The sequence below is a fragment of the Manis javanica genome, chromosome 4, assembly GCF_040802235.1.
Source record: "Manis javanica isolate MJ-LG chromosome 4, MJ_LKY, whole genome shotgun sequence".
Lineage (NCBI taxonomy): Eukaryota > Metazoa > Chordata > Mammalia > Pholidota > Manidae > Manis > Manis javanica.
Genome location: NC_133159.1, coordinates 175,891,856 through 175,908,151, shown reverse-complemented (window position 1 = coordinate 175,908,151; position 16,296 = coordinate 175,891,856). Strand labels below are relative to the sequence as shown.

The 16,296-nt window shown below is 44.5% G+C and overlaps 1 protein-coding gene and 1 non-coding gene across 14 annotated transcripts in view; one reads left to right on the top strand and one right to left on the bottom strand.

Annotated features, from left to right (window-relative positions):
- SLC39A11 (solute carrier family 39 member 11) overlaps nucleotides 1-16,296 on the top strand; it is a 369,910-nt gene that overhangs the window by 206,117 nt on the left and 147,497 nt on the right. The gene's annotated exons all lie outside the window — the stretch shown is intronic.
- On the bottom strand, nucleotides 16,180-16,288 carry LOC118968200 (U6 spliceosomal RNA). The gene has a single exon (XR_005055729.1). It is a non-coding gene; the product is annotated as a U6 spliceosomal RNA (small nuclear RNA).

Below are 16,296 nucleotides of genomic sequence, written 5' to 3'. Positions count from 1 at the left end.
GCATTTGGGGATCACAGCTCTGTTGTGATGGGTTCTCTGTTCCTGAGTCTCTTTTGAATCAATCCATGAATGAGGGACCATCACGGAACCATTTTTGCAAGAAGAACTTCTGGTGCCGTTGTTCCCTCCTGAGTTCTTACCTGTTTAGTGTAGGACTATTTATGAATAAAGCTGCTATGACATTTTTGTATTTTTATAGGACACATGTATATTATACCTCGTAAGAAACTGCCACTTTCCCCAAGTGGTTATCCCATTTGACGCTTGTTCCAGCAGTGTGTGAGCGTTCCAGTGGTTTCACACCCTTGCCAGCATTCGATGGTGTCAGTTTTGTTCATTCTGGCCATTCTGTATTCTAGAGTGTATGAAACCGTATCTTGTAGTCTCAGGTCCTGTTCCCTGATGACTGAGATGTTCAGCACCTTGTTATGGTCTTACTGGCTTTTGTGAAGTGTCTGTTCAAGTCTTTTCCGGTTTTTTTCATTGGGTCCTAATGATTCGCTTCCAAAGAGCAGAGCGTGGAAAGGGCGAACATGTAACTTTTTCCTGGCAGACTGAACAGCATTGGCCAGGTAATCAAGGTTAGGCCATCAGAAGGGAGTCATGCGGAGATCACGTGCCCTTGAGATGTGATGGGAAGAGCATCTTCCCTCCATAGTCATCTCCTCCAAAGCCACAGCCCAGGCTAATCATGAGAGAAACATGAGGCAAAGCCCCACCAAATGCATGACCAGTGTCCCTTGAAATTGTCCAGGTCATCAAAAAATAAAAAAAGCCTGAGCACATGTCATAGCCCAGGGGAGCCGAAGGGGGTGACCAGATGTGAAGTGGGACCCTGGATGCGTTCCAGGGCCAGAAAAAGGATGTTAGGGAAAGACTGGTAAAGCCCAAATAAAGTGTGGAGTTTAGTTAATAGCAGCGTACTGTATGTATGTAGTAACACAGGATGTTAACACCAGGGTAACCCGGATGAGAGATGTAAGGGGCTCTCTGTACTGTCCTTGTAAGTCTAAAACTGTTCTGAACTCAGAAGTTTATTTCAAGCAGAGCAAGGCTAAATGACTGATTAGGAGTGACCTCATTCAAACTCTTTGAGGTGAGATTACTAACGTAGATTTCAGTGCGTCATCCCTTTGGCGACCTAGGACCCTTCAGTGCCTCTAGTTAGGCAGTCCTTTCCGGTGGGAATACCAAACTGCTCGTGCTTTTATTCCTGTTTCATTAGTATGGAGGACAGACTCTTGCCCACCGTACACGGTATGCCAGCTGTTCATGACTGTCAAGTTCCTATTAAATGGCCTCTCAGTCTTCTCTCTCCCCCTTTTCTAACAGAAGAAACTGGGAGAAGAGACTCAGCTAAATGGTTTTTCAGTACCCTTCTTTGCCCCGGTTGATGTTCAGCAGAAACACATTAACAACATACATGTCAGATATCATGCATTAGGAAACATTCTTGTAGGCGTTCTTCACCGAGTCTCCAGGAATGTCTACAAACCTGGGCAAGAGGGTTGGCCCGTCATCAGATCTTTAGTGCCAAGCTGACTGTTGCTCTTTGGGGTTTAATTTGCTTTCTTTTAATTACCTGAAGAAAGTTTAATTTTTTACCATTATTGTTACGTTGGAGATTTCTCCCTTTGGTGAATGTGGTGAAACGAAGCCCAGGTGCCAAGAGACATTCATCACAAATATTCAGAATCCATGAGGCAGTTAAGGAAAGAGGTAAAGACACAAAATGAGCATGAGCCGCCATTTCTGATGCCGCCCGTTCTCTGCACAGGCTGCTCTAGTGGCTTCTCACTGAGTCTTGGGCTGCTGGGAGTACAAATGTTCTAAGGTTTACCAGCCTGGACTTCTCAGGAACGTGCCCTTCTGACGGTGCAGAGCTCCAGCCCTGTAGCCTTAGTCTGGGGCCCCAGTGCCTTCTCTACCCATCAAGGGTCAGGCGTGATGCTGTTGGAAAGGAGGGTGCCGCAGCCGGGGAGTCAGACCTCGGCCAGTGCCAGGACCTGAGTTCCTGGGGAGCTCTGGGCAGCAAGGCAGACTCAAGCAGGGCTTCATCAGGGGACCATGACCTCTGTTCCTTTGTTGGATGTCACAGCGAAAAAAGGAGGTTGTGGGTGTTTTTTTGTTTTGTTATTTAACTGAAAATAAGAGCTATACAAAATGCAGCACAATTACAGCATCCTCCCCGACCCTGCCCTTTCCCTGTGTGAGTTCTGGCTCCTAGTTTTCTGACGGAGGGCACAGGGCATCAGTTGCCACCAGTGTGTGAGGCTTTGTGACTTGACCTCCCCCCTTGGCCTTATCTTTTCCCTGTCTTCTGGTCCTCACTCTGCCTCCTACGTGGTAACTTCAGATTTGTTTTGTAACCTACCTGTTAACCAAGATGGGTGGAATTTGAGATCCTCATTTTATAACGTTTTACTTACCCACCACATGTTACTTTGTAAGGGAACAAGGGACCCTCATGACCATGTCACCCCTCTGGAGGGCCCGCTGGTGTGGGGCCAGCCAAGGGGATAAAGTTAGATCTTAACTGGATGTCGCGTGAGGACCTCCCGTGTGGGAAGACGTCTTTGGGTTCTGATGAGGCCAAGGGAGGGTTGCATCCACTTGTGAATCAGGGATGCTTTCTGAAGCCAATTGTGAGTCATGAATATCTTCTGAATACCAGTTTTTAGACATGTGACATGTTTTGCCCCTTTTTTTCAAATCCATTCCAAGAGACTTATTCTAGTCCTGGCATTTGGGCAACGTGTGCTACCTGCTGCCCGACCAGCTTCCTGAGGTTGTGCTACCCCTTTTTCCTCTGCACTGAGACTTAACATTTTTCTCTTGGGAGGTTTCATGGACAAAACTCGTCCTTCATTTTTAGGTGCTGCTGGTGCCTACAGGCAGCATTCAGATCCTTAGGGACGTGGAAATACGTCATGCTGGTTCAGTTATACAAGTTTATCTGTTCATCCTTCCATTGATTTATTCAGTAAGTACTCATTGAGCATCTGTGTGTCAGGTGCAGGGATATAATACTAAACAAATCGACGAGACCCCCTAGAGCTTACGTTCATAATGCGGAGCATAGTGGCCTAGCAATAAAGTAAAAAGCAGAATGGGTAGGAACCAGACGCAGTGCTGTGCAGAAAAATAGAGCGGAAAGGGGTGTTGGGGGTGCTGTTCCCCGAGAGGGTGGCCCGTGGATGCGGGCATGAGGGAGGCAAGGGGACAAGCTGTAGGGCTGTCTGGAGGGGCAGAATACCAGGTGGACCAGATGGACCAGGACAGGCAGGAGGAGAGGCCTTGAGGTAGGAGGAAGCTTGGTGTGTTCAAACAGTAAGAAGGCCCCGGCAGCTGGGAAGCTTGTGTGTTTTCCTGAAATACGCAAGGAATGGGCTGTCTTTTTCTCTGGCATCTCCGAGAGAAGGGAACTCAAGAAGGCAGTAGCAAAAGCTAATGGTGTTGGTGTGATGGAGCTAAGGTGTCTCCAAGGGCTTCATTTATGGCCGGGGAGCAGCCCTGGTTCTGGAGAGGAGGGAGCCTCTTGTGCCATTTTCAAAATGAAGACCAGGTCCCGTCCTATCAGTTGCCCTTGGTGTGAAAACATGAGCCCACCACCGAGCCAGGTAAAGCCCACCTGTCTCAAGGCTGCCTCCAAATGCGTCAGGTGTCCAGGAGGGCATCTGATTTGTATCTGACGGGCTCCTATTAGGAGCATCTGAGTCCGGTGGCTAAAAAAAATCCCTTCCATTGAAAATTACCTGCAGTTTTTTTCCTCTTGGCCAGCTGCAGATTTTAACTTCCACCCCAATTATCTCATGAATAACTGAAGAAAAAAATGATTGATAGATTTCAATTGAGCTTCACTAGCCAGTTGCAAAGGAAAGGTTTGAATCTCTTCTCCCCCGTAATGTGACATTGACCAGACATTGAGGGTCTAATTGCTCACCCCTCCAAGAAGTCAGGGAAATGGGCCAGATTATCAAGCCACTAATAACTGTGCTTTGTGAGATTCTGTTCACAGACCCAGTGTGATAGGTGGTCTTTGAAAAGCAATGACTTAGGAGGAGGGATGGAGCATACAAACTTAGATGAGAGAGAGACAGAGGCGTTTAGATTAGAAAGACAAGAATGATCTTGAAGCTGTTTCCAGAATCTTCCCTCAAAAGCACACCCCTAACACATACCAGGTTTCCTCAGTATAACTTAAGACTCACATATCTTTCTCAGATACGTACAATGACCTTTAAAAGCATGCATGTTGCTGCCTTTTATCTTCTCGATGGTGATGCTTTTGCATCTTTTGGTCAGGTGGTACTTAATTAGGCTTCATGTAAACCAAGTAGAACATTAACTCACATTATACATTTCTTCTTAGCTCACATCATCACCAAGGACCTGCATGTACTGGGTGCCTGGCTGGGCGCTGGGAGCTCATTTCATGGGGTGGGCACTGTGAAATTGCTAAAGGTCCCCATAGGTTCTAGGTTTCTGTGATTGTGGCCCTGTCAGCACTATATTCTAACAAGTACAGTCAAATGGTCAGAACTTAACAAGCTCCCTTCGTTCTTCTGTGCTGGACTTTGGTTTAGGGATCAGGGGAAGTCAGACCCTGATACAAAACATTTGGCTGCTACCCACTTCTGCCCATATACATTCCACAGTACTCACTTATTCTTTATCCAACCATCATACCCAACTCTTATTTCCACACAGTGATTTGGACATTTTTGGACTTGGCCGAGCACAATGATATCTCAAGAAACCAAAGGAAAAATTCCAAGTTTAACTTTGACTCCCACGGAAGGAGGTTGCTCATACAGAAAGTACACAAAGGAAAGGGGAAGGAAATGATTGAGGGAAGAAACCCTAACTCCAGGAGAGATAATCATTAATAAACGAACACACGCAAACTGGGTAATCAGTAAGAGCCGCATGAATGTCGCATGACAGGCACACGCATGGCAGCATATGCACATGTGTGTGTGTATTGTATGTGTGTGTGTGTATTGTGTGCATGTGTGTGTGTGCTCGTGCACACTGTGGGGAGATGGGGAAAGGAAGAATGGGTGGCCTCACTTGTCCATGGCGCTGTCTCCCTTGCACAGCTGTTCCCGGTGGTTTTGGAAGCAAGTCTTGGAGGTGAAAGTCGGAGACAGACACTAGACTGTAGAGTCCTTAAGAGGCTGGCAGCTCCATTCAGCAATGTGCCTGTTGCCCTCACCATTATGAAAGCTGCATTTTTCTCCTTTGGCAGCAGTCAAGGAAATGAAAAATGCTCCACTCTGCCTGGATGTAATTAAACTCTGGGCTGAAGTTTTACCCTGAAGCTTTGCCGGCAAATTCAATAATGATGAATTAAGTGGAATATTTATAGCATTAATGTGAACAGGATTTAAAATAATGTATACAGTTCACTTAATTACACTCCTTTCAACTCCACCCCCAACAAACACCTTCAAAATGTTATTCCAGCATCCAGTCTAATTGCACCAGGTTTTCCTTCTCAAAATAGCCCTGTCACTCCTCTCCTCTCTGCCGTGATTCACTCTGTGTTTGAAATATATTTACCTGCCTGGGTGTTTTGGTTGTGAGGATCCCTCTGTTCCCTGACTTTACTCAATCTGCAGGCCCTATAAGATTCCTTAGCTTTAATGGGGCCGTGTTTTCAGAGGAAAGAACTAGAAATGACGGGAGCCCGAACTCTACAATCTGTCGTACTTGTTTTGTCCACCGTCGGATGGGAGACGCCAGCCGTGCTCTTTCTCCTCAGGGAGCAGGAAGGGGCCGGGGCCCTTGCTAGGAATGATCAGTACAGACAGCACCCAGGTCACTGCCGCATCCTCCTGTCACGAGCACCTGCTCGCTTGTCCACGGCACGCTCTCCCTTGCACAGCTGTCCCTGGTGGTTTTGGAAACAAGTTTTGAAGGTGAAAGTAGGAGACAGATGCTTAAATTCTCTCTCTGGACTGGTAACTTCCAGCTCCTGTATCAGCCCCTTCACCAGCAAAACGGGAGTGATTTAGAGGACCTTGAATTACCTGCAAAACAGGAGTGATTTATGGGACCTCGAATCACCAGGCTGCAGGCGTTTCTCCTTCCTTCTCACACCTGAGCTTTGCTCAGCATCCCAACAACAGCCGTGCAAATGGATGCCCAGCTCTCCATCCACTGAGCATTCAGCCTTGCTGAAGAGGGAGCTCTCCCACCATTCAGGCACCACATTTTGAGAGGTGTAACTGCTTGGGTCTGGGGTGGAGAAAGACAGGATGGACGGCCCTGCATCCAGCAGGGAATGCAGAGTGGACTCTCGACTTTGATCTCTGCTTTGGAGCAAAAATCATCCACACTCCCCTGTCTCCTAGGCTTCCTTTCCCTGGGCAAACATTTAAGTGGTTATTTCCAACCTGCTAGCTCTTGTTCCCCCATCAGCTAGCAAGACTTTATCCTAACTGCAGTTCTTGATCAAGGAAACTGCCTCTAAATCACTCCTATTTTGCTGGAGGAAGAAGAGAATATATTTTAAGGACACAGAGTCCAAGGGTGCTGAGATCACTTGGAGTGCGTCTCCGGACTGGGATTAGGAGGTGTGAAGCTCTTGGCACGTGCTTATGTATTCTTCGCTGCCGCCCCAGGAAGACCTTACATTTCTGCTCTGCATCTGCTTTCTTCACTCTGCGTAGCTGCTTTCTCACCTGTACCGTAGCCAGTTAAGGTGCGCCCCCCGCCCCCAGGTTGCTGCATCCTCAGTGCAGGAGGACAGGCAAGTCCAAAAATCTGGTGGGGTTGGTGAGTTGTGCCTTCCTAGTTCCTTGAGCATCCCTGGGGCGCCAGGAGAGCACACCTGTATCCAGGCTTTCCCATGTAGGGGAAGGCACCCACAGAGCATGGGGGTGGGGTATGAGTGGAGAGCTGGGGACACACCCCAGAAGGCCCAGGGACATGGGTCTCAGCTTCCAGCGCCTTCACCTTCAGGACTCTGTCTGCTGGTGGGATCACCTGCCTTCCCCCAGCTCCAGGGCAGGGGTAAAAACACCAATACCGGCATCTTTCCTTTCCCTCTCCACCTGCAGGTGGCCCAGTGACATGCATCACTGCTGCAGCCAGGGAGGGGGGACTGCTGAGGATTTTGGGGGAGGTAATTAGGTGAAGGATATCATAGGCTCATTAGCAGGCAAACTTTCCTGATTCAAAGGTAAGTGCAGCTGCAAAATGAGGCTTAGGCCAGTCAGTAGCAACATTATCTCGGGAGGCACTTAGCAGTCAGCTAGAAATCTGCAGGGGAGTGTGGCCTGTGGAGGAGGGGGAGAGCGTCTGGGGCAGTGCAGGACCAGTCTCTTGGCTGCCCCCTTGGCTTTGGCATTGAACCAAGATAAAAAATGGATGAGTGGCGATTTGGAGGTCTACCCGTGATGCTTTGCAGATGCGTGGATTGCCTCTGGGCTCTCCATTTTCAGAGTAAAGCTGAGAACAGTTTCCTGGCCTATGCTGCTCCACCTCCTGGCAGTCATCCTGAGACCCTTGCAGGTGGATTGGCAGAGTCTGGACAGGAATATTTGTCCATTTGTACTGACAGGATGCTTAGAGGTATTATGGAAATGCAGGATGTTCAGAGGTATTCCAGGGCTCTGCTTATTAGGGAGACTTGTAGGGCATTTCCAAAGGCTCTGTAGGGACGGCCACTGCAACCAGAGTGCCCAGTTTCCCAGTGTGGGGTGCTTACCCTCCTACATTAGAGTCACCCTAAGCCCCAATTGAAAATGTGATCCCTTCCCTACTTTAAACCTATTTAAATGAACAAGATAGGTTTTAAAAATGCAGATGTAGAAAAACCTACACGTTATATTAAGCAAAAAAGATAAGCACACTACAAAACTGAAAACAATATCACTCCTTTTGGGTTAAAAAAAAAAAACAACTCTTGAAAAGGACATATGTCCTGGAATGAATGTAGTATTTTTTTCTGGAAGAGGACATTAGAATCTGTCCTCACTGGTTACCTTGGGAAGAGAGATGTGGGGTGGGTGAGGGGCACTCGTAGTATTTATATCAACCGTAGCTCTTCTGTTTGCATTTCTAACCATGTACCTGTGTTACGTGTATGTTTTTGAATGTCAGCAAGGATTATCTGAGCCGGGGGATTACATACCATTTTCTTTTCTTCTCTATGCTCTTTTTGTATTAAGAAAATCAATTTGTTGAAATGCAATAAAAAAAAAATGAATCTGCCACTGGCTCACAGTATCAGATTCTCTGGAAAAGCAGCCCAGAATTCCATATTTAATAAGTACACTGATTTATGAGAATGTGGGGGATCAGAGCATGCCACCCTATAATATGCCAGTTTGGCAAATTGATTATTTGGAGCTGGAGACTTGAGAAATAGTATATACAGGAAGGGCTCTCTGGCCTACCCCTTCTTAGCAAAAAACAGGATGTAAAATTCCCCTTGGGAAAGGGCCCTCCTTATGCCAGAAGAGGCAGAAGGGCTCTTCATTGCCAGAGACTCTTGCCAGCCTAGAAAAGGCACCAAAAGGAGTCTATGTAACAGACCTTACTCAAGCAACCCTTACCGGCCATTAGTTCCTCCACGTATTTACCGCCTCACAGTTTATCATCCCTAAAAGCCAACTCCCTTTTCTTTTGTCTTGTTACTTCTCTGCAAATCTGTTGCTCTTTATTAACATGCTGCATAAGCCCTAAGTTCTAAGCACCCTCTGAGTTAGTCATCACTGAGTTTCTGCTGGATGTATGTGTGCTGCACATGTTAAACTCTGTTCTTCTCCTGTTGACCTGTCTTTGATCATCTTGATGTCCAGGGCCCCAGCTGCAGAACCTGAAGCAGGAGAGGAAAAGTTTGCTTTTCTCCCCTTTAAGCACCAGCTCCTAATCCAAGATGCTTCCAGATGGACATCTTGATAAATGCCCAGACCTCGCCAGTCAGCAGATGCCATCTGGTGCTTTCTTGTTATGTCCACTGTTACCATTCAGGGATGACAGCGTTGGGGCTCATTTATTTGGGGGTGCCCCCTTCAAATGCACATTCCTGAGCCTGTTCCCAGATAAATTGCTGACTTCTTCTTTGGGGACCACCTGGAGGAAACTCTTTCCTTTAAGGAACTTGTGTGATTAGGTCAGGCCCACCCGGCTGATCTCCCTTTCTTAGGTCAGTTTTGCCTAATCATGGAGTGAAAGCCATCATGGTCACAGTCCCATGGATTATGCAAGGTGTGTTCACAGGGGGAGAGGAGTATCTTAGGTGCTGTCTTTAGAATTCTGCCTATCACATGAGTGTTACAGAGAACATTTCTTTGTTTTACCATTACTATGATCTTCATTATAGATTTTTGACAGATACCTTTGATAGATACTAAAGATAGTTCCTTTTTTTAAAGGTATCATTGATATATAATCTTATGAAGATTTCACATGAGCAATATTGTGGTTTCAACATTTACCTATATTATCAAGTCCCCCCCCAACACCCTGTTGCAGTCACTGTCTATCAGTGTAGTAAGATGCTCTAGAATCATTACTTGTCTTCCCTGTGCTGTACTGCCTTGCCTGTGACCTCCCTACATTATGTGTGCTGACCATAATGCCCCTTAATCCCCTTCTCCCTCCCTGCCTAGCCATCTACCCACCCCCTTTCCTTTGGTCACTGTTACTCCCTTCTTAGAATCTGTGAGTCTGCTGCCATTTTGTTCCTTCAGTTTTGCTTTGTTGTTATGCTCCACAAATAAGTGAAATCATTTGGCACTTGTCTTTCTCCGCCTGGCTTATTTCACTGAGCATAATACCCTCTAGCTCCACCCATGTTGTTGCAAATGGTAGGATTTGTTTTCTTCTTATGGCTGAATAATATTCCACTGTGTATATGTACCACATCTTCTTTATCCCTTCATCTACTGATGGACACTTAGGTTGCTTCCTTATCTTGACTACTGTAAATAGTGCCGTGATAAACATAGGGGTGCACATGTCTTTTTAAATCTGGGATCTTCTTTTCTTCAGGTAAATTCCTAGGAGTGAAATGAAAATAGTTCCTTTTTATCCTTTTTATAGTAGTTTGCATCTATGTTCTTAAATGAGTAGGGTCTAAAATATTATGTTGTATTTCTCTGGTTTAAATATTAAGATAATAGCAGCCTCATCCAGAGTTGGGGGATTTTCCTTCTGTTTTCCCCCCACTAATTCTGTGGAATAGTTAGGGTGGGATTGGGATTATTTGTTCCTTGATAATTTGATAATGTAGAAGAGGGAGAAAAAAACTTTACTCTTTTATTTATGTTCTGTAACTAGGGACTGAATTAAACTGACAAAAGACAGATGAAGAGGAGAAAGCATAAAATAAAAGTTTATTTTTAATTTTGTATGCAGGTGGGCTCCACAGAAAAGACATAAAAACTCAAGGAAGTGGTTAAGATTAAGAGTTCATATACCATTTTAACAAAGAGTAGTGAATTGTGGAGAAACGACTAGGTAAAGAAAAAAGATTTGGGCTGCTTGGGATCATAAATTGTGGGAAGAAGATATATAAAGGAAACAAGTGGTAGATGTGCATTATTTGGTAAGGTGTCTTATGCAGACTCGAGTCATCTCTGGTGTTTCCCTTTTTCTGGTAGAAGGAGGGGAAGCACCTTTGCAAATGAAAGTTTATGTCACGTTTACAAAGGAACATTTATGCCCTGCTTTTAGGCAGAAAGGGAGAGAGTAGACAGTTCTTCTTCAGTGGCCGTAAGCTCAAAAAATATGCCAAATGGTGTATTTGGGGGTAGCATATTCTAATCCCCTTCCATACTCTCCCAGTAATACCATCTTGTATCTAATGTGTATGTGTGTGTACATGTGTGCTTCACCCACACACCAGAGGCTGTTCACCTTGGAGACATGTGGATGTTGGTGTGGCCTTGCCCAATATTTATACTGCCTCCCTGTATTTTATATTATTCTTTCTATTTACCATGCATTTTCTTCCCCGTTTTTTGGTAATTGATTGGTTTTACCAGCTTTTCTATATCTTCCCCTTTTTTTCTTTCCCCTTTCTTAGTTTGGAAGTTTTTAACTCAATTCCTTTTGAGTGTCTACTTTCACTTTTTTAGCATGTATAGTTTTGACTTAATAATATTCAGAATTAATCAGTATCTCTATCTTCCTCCCAAATAATCTTTTAGGACCTTAGAATGCTTTAACTTGGTTTATCCTGTCATATTCCATGTTGTTATTTTTCTACAGTTTAGTTCCCTCCTTTTTTTAATACCTGCAAATTAGTCACTAATATTGTTACTTTTTTTTTTTCAAACTTTAGACTTTATTTTTTTAGGGTATTACTAGCTTCACAGCAACATTAAACTGAAAGGACAGAGGTTCCCTGTATATATAGTCTCTGCCCCCTCATTCATAGCCTCAACATCTCCCACCAGAGTGGTTTGTTTGTTACAACCGATGAACGTACACTGATACTTTATTATCAACCAAAGTCCATACTTTACATTAGGGTCCACACTTGATGGTGTACATTCTGTGGGTGTAGACAAATGTGTTATGACATGCGTCCATCATTATGGTATCAATAGGGTATTTTCACTGCCCCCACAATCCTCTGTGCTTTACCTGTTAACCACTCCCCCCTGGCAGCCAGGGATCTCTTTACTGTCTCCATAGTTTTGTCTTTTCCAGAATGTGATATGGTTGAAGACATACAGTATGTAGCCTTTTCAGATTGGCTGATTTCACTTAGGTTTCCTCCATGTCTTTTCATGGCTTCATAACTCATTTCTTTCTGGTGCTAAATAATATTCCATTTCTGAAGGTATAACAGTATATTTATATATTCACCTACTGAAGGAGCATACTTGCTTGGTTGTATAGAAGTGTATGTTTAGTAAGAAACCACAAAAATGTATTCCAAAGTGGCTGTGCCATTTTGCATCCCCACCAGCAAAGAATGAGAGTTCCTCTTGCTCCACATTCTCATCAGCGTTTGGTGGTGTCAGTGTTCTGGATTTTGACCATTCTGATCGGTGTGTGGTAATATCTTGTTCTAATTTCCCTGGTGTTGTTTGCATTTCTCTGATGACAGATCTTGTGACTATTTTTTCATATGCTTATTTGCCATCTGTATGTATTCTTTTGTGAGGTGTCCTTTCAAGTCTTTAGAACATGTTTTGATTGGGTGGTTTGTTTTCTTATCATTCAGCTTTAAGAGTTCCTGGTATATTTTAGACAACAATCCTTTTCACATGTGTCTTTGGCAAATATTTTCTCCTTGTCTGTGGCTTCTCTTCTCATTCTTGATATTGTCTTTTGCGGAACAGAAATTTTCAGTTTTAATAAGGTCTAGCTTATTATTATTATTATTGTTTTATATAATCAATGGTTGCCTCTATTTTCCAACATTTCTGTTGATTTCTTTGCTCACTGTTGCTCCTTGCATTGCACTCCTTTCTGGATTCTCTTTCATTTTTCCTTTTATATTTCTCCACTTAGGATCCATGGGGGTAAAATCTCTTAGAGTCATCTAAAGATATGTTTATTTTTCTCTGACTCTTGAAAAAAAATTGAGTTGCATTTACATGTCTAGGTTGACAGAAATTTTTATTTCCTTTTTCATGTTGCCAACATTATTCCATGTTGTCCAGTTGGACTGCTTCCATCAGACTAAAGAATTGTTTTATATGCTGTGGTCTCTGTAAGCATTATAGAAAAGTATGTGACAGTAACCTTATTTCAGTTTTCTGTCTTTCTGGTTGCTGTGCATTTTTCTCATTTGTCTTTGGTGTTTTTTCAGTTTCAATATAATGTGGTTTTGTGTGTGTGTGTATTTATTGTTCTGCCTCAGACTTAGAGTACTTCTTTTAAAATGAATTACTATTCTTATTACTGGAAAGTTTTTAAAAACCATCACTTCAGCTTACCTCTCCCTCCTATTCTGTCTGTTCTTGCACAACACTTATTAAATGTATAGTCTGTGTTCTTATTTATCTTCCATGTGTCTTAAAATTTTCTTCTTGTGCATCCTTCTGTCTCTCTGTGGTCTGTTCTCTAGTTCACTGACCGTCAGTGAACTGAGTCTAACCTACCATTTAACTTGTATGTTGAGTTTTTCATTGAAGTGACTATATATTTTTTGTTGTCCTTGTAGGTTCTTTTTACTACATCTGCTTTTTCTTTGTTACCCGTGGTTCTTTTCTTATGGCTTTAATTTCTTCTTGTATGTCTTTAATCAGGTGACACATATCTTATATTATATTTTAAATTGTAAGCCTATTATATAAAGGACGTGCCCCTCCCTCGTGTGTGCACCGACTCCCACCCGTGGTGTGTGGTCTGTGGTTTTCTCCTGGGCTGTGTAACTTTTTGGCATCAGTTCTTCTCTGGTGGGCTGTACTTTTCCTTAAGGATTCTCAGTGTCCTGGTTCATGGGAGAACCCTTCAGCGGGGTTTGGCATTTGTTTCTGTAAGACCTCTTTATAGTAACGTTAGCCTGGAGCAGTTTTTACAGTGATGTCTTGGTTGGGGTTTTCCTAGCCCACACAGAAAGTAGAAACTCAGAGCCCCAGACTGTTCAAGGCAAAAGCCCACACTTGGTTATTCTTAAAGCTTTTTCGTTTCCCTCCTGAAACCAGGCAGAAACACGGAAGCCTCCTTTTCGTCTGTCTGTGCAGCTGGGTACATTTCCCCCAAGTCCACCTTCTGCACAGCGACAGAATTGCATGACTCTCACATTCATGGGATTCACCCCTTGCCTTGTGCGGCACAAGACTCACCTCTGCCCAGTGTGGGCAGTAATATCCAGAACCTATTCTTGGGACCCTTGTTAATCCCGAGGCTGCCTCTGGATTCGGTGTTTATTTTAGGCTGTGGTGTGTCACTGCCTTACCAGTAATGATTCCCTCTCCTTGTTGCAAGCTGAGGTGTGCGTTAAAGCCCTTTTTGTCTTCTTCCTCTGCCATTTTCTAGTTGTTGTGGAGGGCAGTTTGGTTTTATCTTAATCTTTAATCTTGCTGGGAAGAGACATAGATCTAGTAGAAATTTCAACTTGGAAAACATTTCTGCTTATGTCTCATCTTCAGTCCTTCCCCAAACACTGTGTGTCCCACATTCTGCCAGGCGGGAAGCTGCTTTTCAGTATCACTTCCTTGTGCGTCATGAACTTATATCTTTTTAAGACTTGGGACTTGACGCTTCCATAAATTGGACAGTAAAATGAAAATACAGACATGTTCATGATCACTAAGACTGATGTAAAAGGCTGTTTAGGACTTCCTTTAAGCCATTAGGCGGGGAGGGAATTTTTGAGTGGGATCTTAATTTTATAAGTGGTGAGTTCACTTGTGAATATTTTTGGGTTATGCGCGTATTTGCTTTCCTGTTCCACCTTGCAACTTGGAGAAGGCATGCCTTGATACCGGGGATGCTAGGAGGTGTCTTCCATGTGCATCCATCACAGTCAGAAGCATGTGTTAGGGAACTCGCCCTTGGTGAACAGGGGGAGGGGTCACCTGTTAACCCCTTCAGTCCGTGGCTTATTTGGTGAGCAACAGGCCGTTGGCCATCCAGGCTCAGCTGAGCTCAGCCGTCTTGTGAAGGACAAATCTATGGGAAAAGCCTGAACCTGTTGGTCCACATTTCTCACAGGGTGGAGCTTGATCTCTTTACATCAGGATTCCCTGGGGTGCTAGAAAAAAAATACAGATGCTTATGCTCTGCCCCTGATTTGCTGAAATCAGTTACCTTGAGATGGGGTCAGGGAATCTGCCTTTAAAAACCCTCCCAGTCATTTTCAGTTATATCATAGTGCGAGAATTTTTGTCCTGGGTGTCTGCAGGGAAGTGGCGATTGTGAAGCCAGTGCATTCCTAAGAGTCTTTTGCACAAACACAATTGTCTTTGAGATGGTTAGTTACTACCCATAAGACAGATACTAACAGAGGGAACCTGGATTGTAGGTTGCTTTGTGCTCGAGTGTGGCGTGGGGGAGGGAGATTCAGCTCTGTGGTTTATCAAAAACCTCATCTTTGGTGGTAATTTTTTTTGGAGGGGAAAGGCGGTGGTTTAAAGCCACTCGGTAACATATAAGAAAGGGGTGGAAAGAGGACAGGAGGAAAACTAACTGAGCATTAACCTCCTTGGTGTTTGTGTTAAAACGTTGCCTGGGTTTCCATTAGGCAGCGCACCTTCTTTGCCATCCCTGGTTGATCCCGGGTTGCCATGGCAGCAGGCGCTCTGCTCTCTGCAGCCCACCCCCGGCTACCTGCCTCTGGCGCGGCCCTCCTACATGCTCTGCTGAGCCCAGGCCTAACTTCTCTGCAGGCTCGGGGCTGCAGGGGCATAATGTGCGACAGATTTTGGTGGGAAGGTAAGAACTTGCCACCTCAGATGGTTTACGCTGGGGTAAACACTACACGCTAATAACTTCAATATTAGCAATAATAACAACAATAACTTCTGTCCGCGTTGTATGTTCTGTTCTTGCTCCTGTTCTTTGGGCTGGACTCAGGAACCGTGTGAGCAGGGTCGTCCCCTGGGCAGAGCACACCTCCACGCCGCCTCTCTGCGTCACCCCTGTACCCAGGTTTCTCCGTGGGTCTCCCGGAACAGGGTTTCTCAGAGCGATTTCCGTGGGCTTTCTGCCCTCACTTGTTCCCATGTTGCTGGTTTGGTAAATGGGGGAGATTATGGAACTGTCATCCTAGGAGAAGTTACAAGAGGGAGACCATGCTTTGGATATTAGTTGGTATGTTCCACTCAGGACAAGGTGATCATGATGCTAGGAGCCCAGAGGGAAGATGCCTGGTGAACAGGTGGCAGGAGATCTGGGCCGGACCCAGCAAGATGGGGAGACCGTTCCTCACAGGCTTCCGTTGTGTTTTCCTGGGTCCTTCTTTCTCCTCTAAACTATGTTACCTTAAGTGTCTGTCACACCTGCAGACTCTGAGTCCTGCCCAGGTCTATGAGGAATTTTCAAGAATCTGCACTTAAAAAAATTTTTTTAATGAGATTTTTATATAAGTTATTTAGGTTTTATTTCTTAAAAAAATTTTTTTTCATTATGGTAAGAATACTTAACATGAGACCTACCCTATTGTTGACTGTTGGTACGCTGTTGTACAGCAGATCTCTACAGCTTGTTTATCTCACTTAACTGAAAACTTATGTCAGTTGATTAGTGACTCCCTATTTCAGAAATATGGACTGGCTCATCAGTTTGGGTGTCATCCCTGCCCAGGGGCCATGCTAACCTTCTCTGTATCTTTCCAATTTTAGTGGACATGCTGTCAAAATGAAAACAAGTATCTGT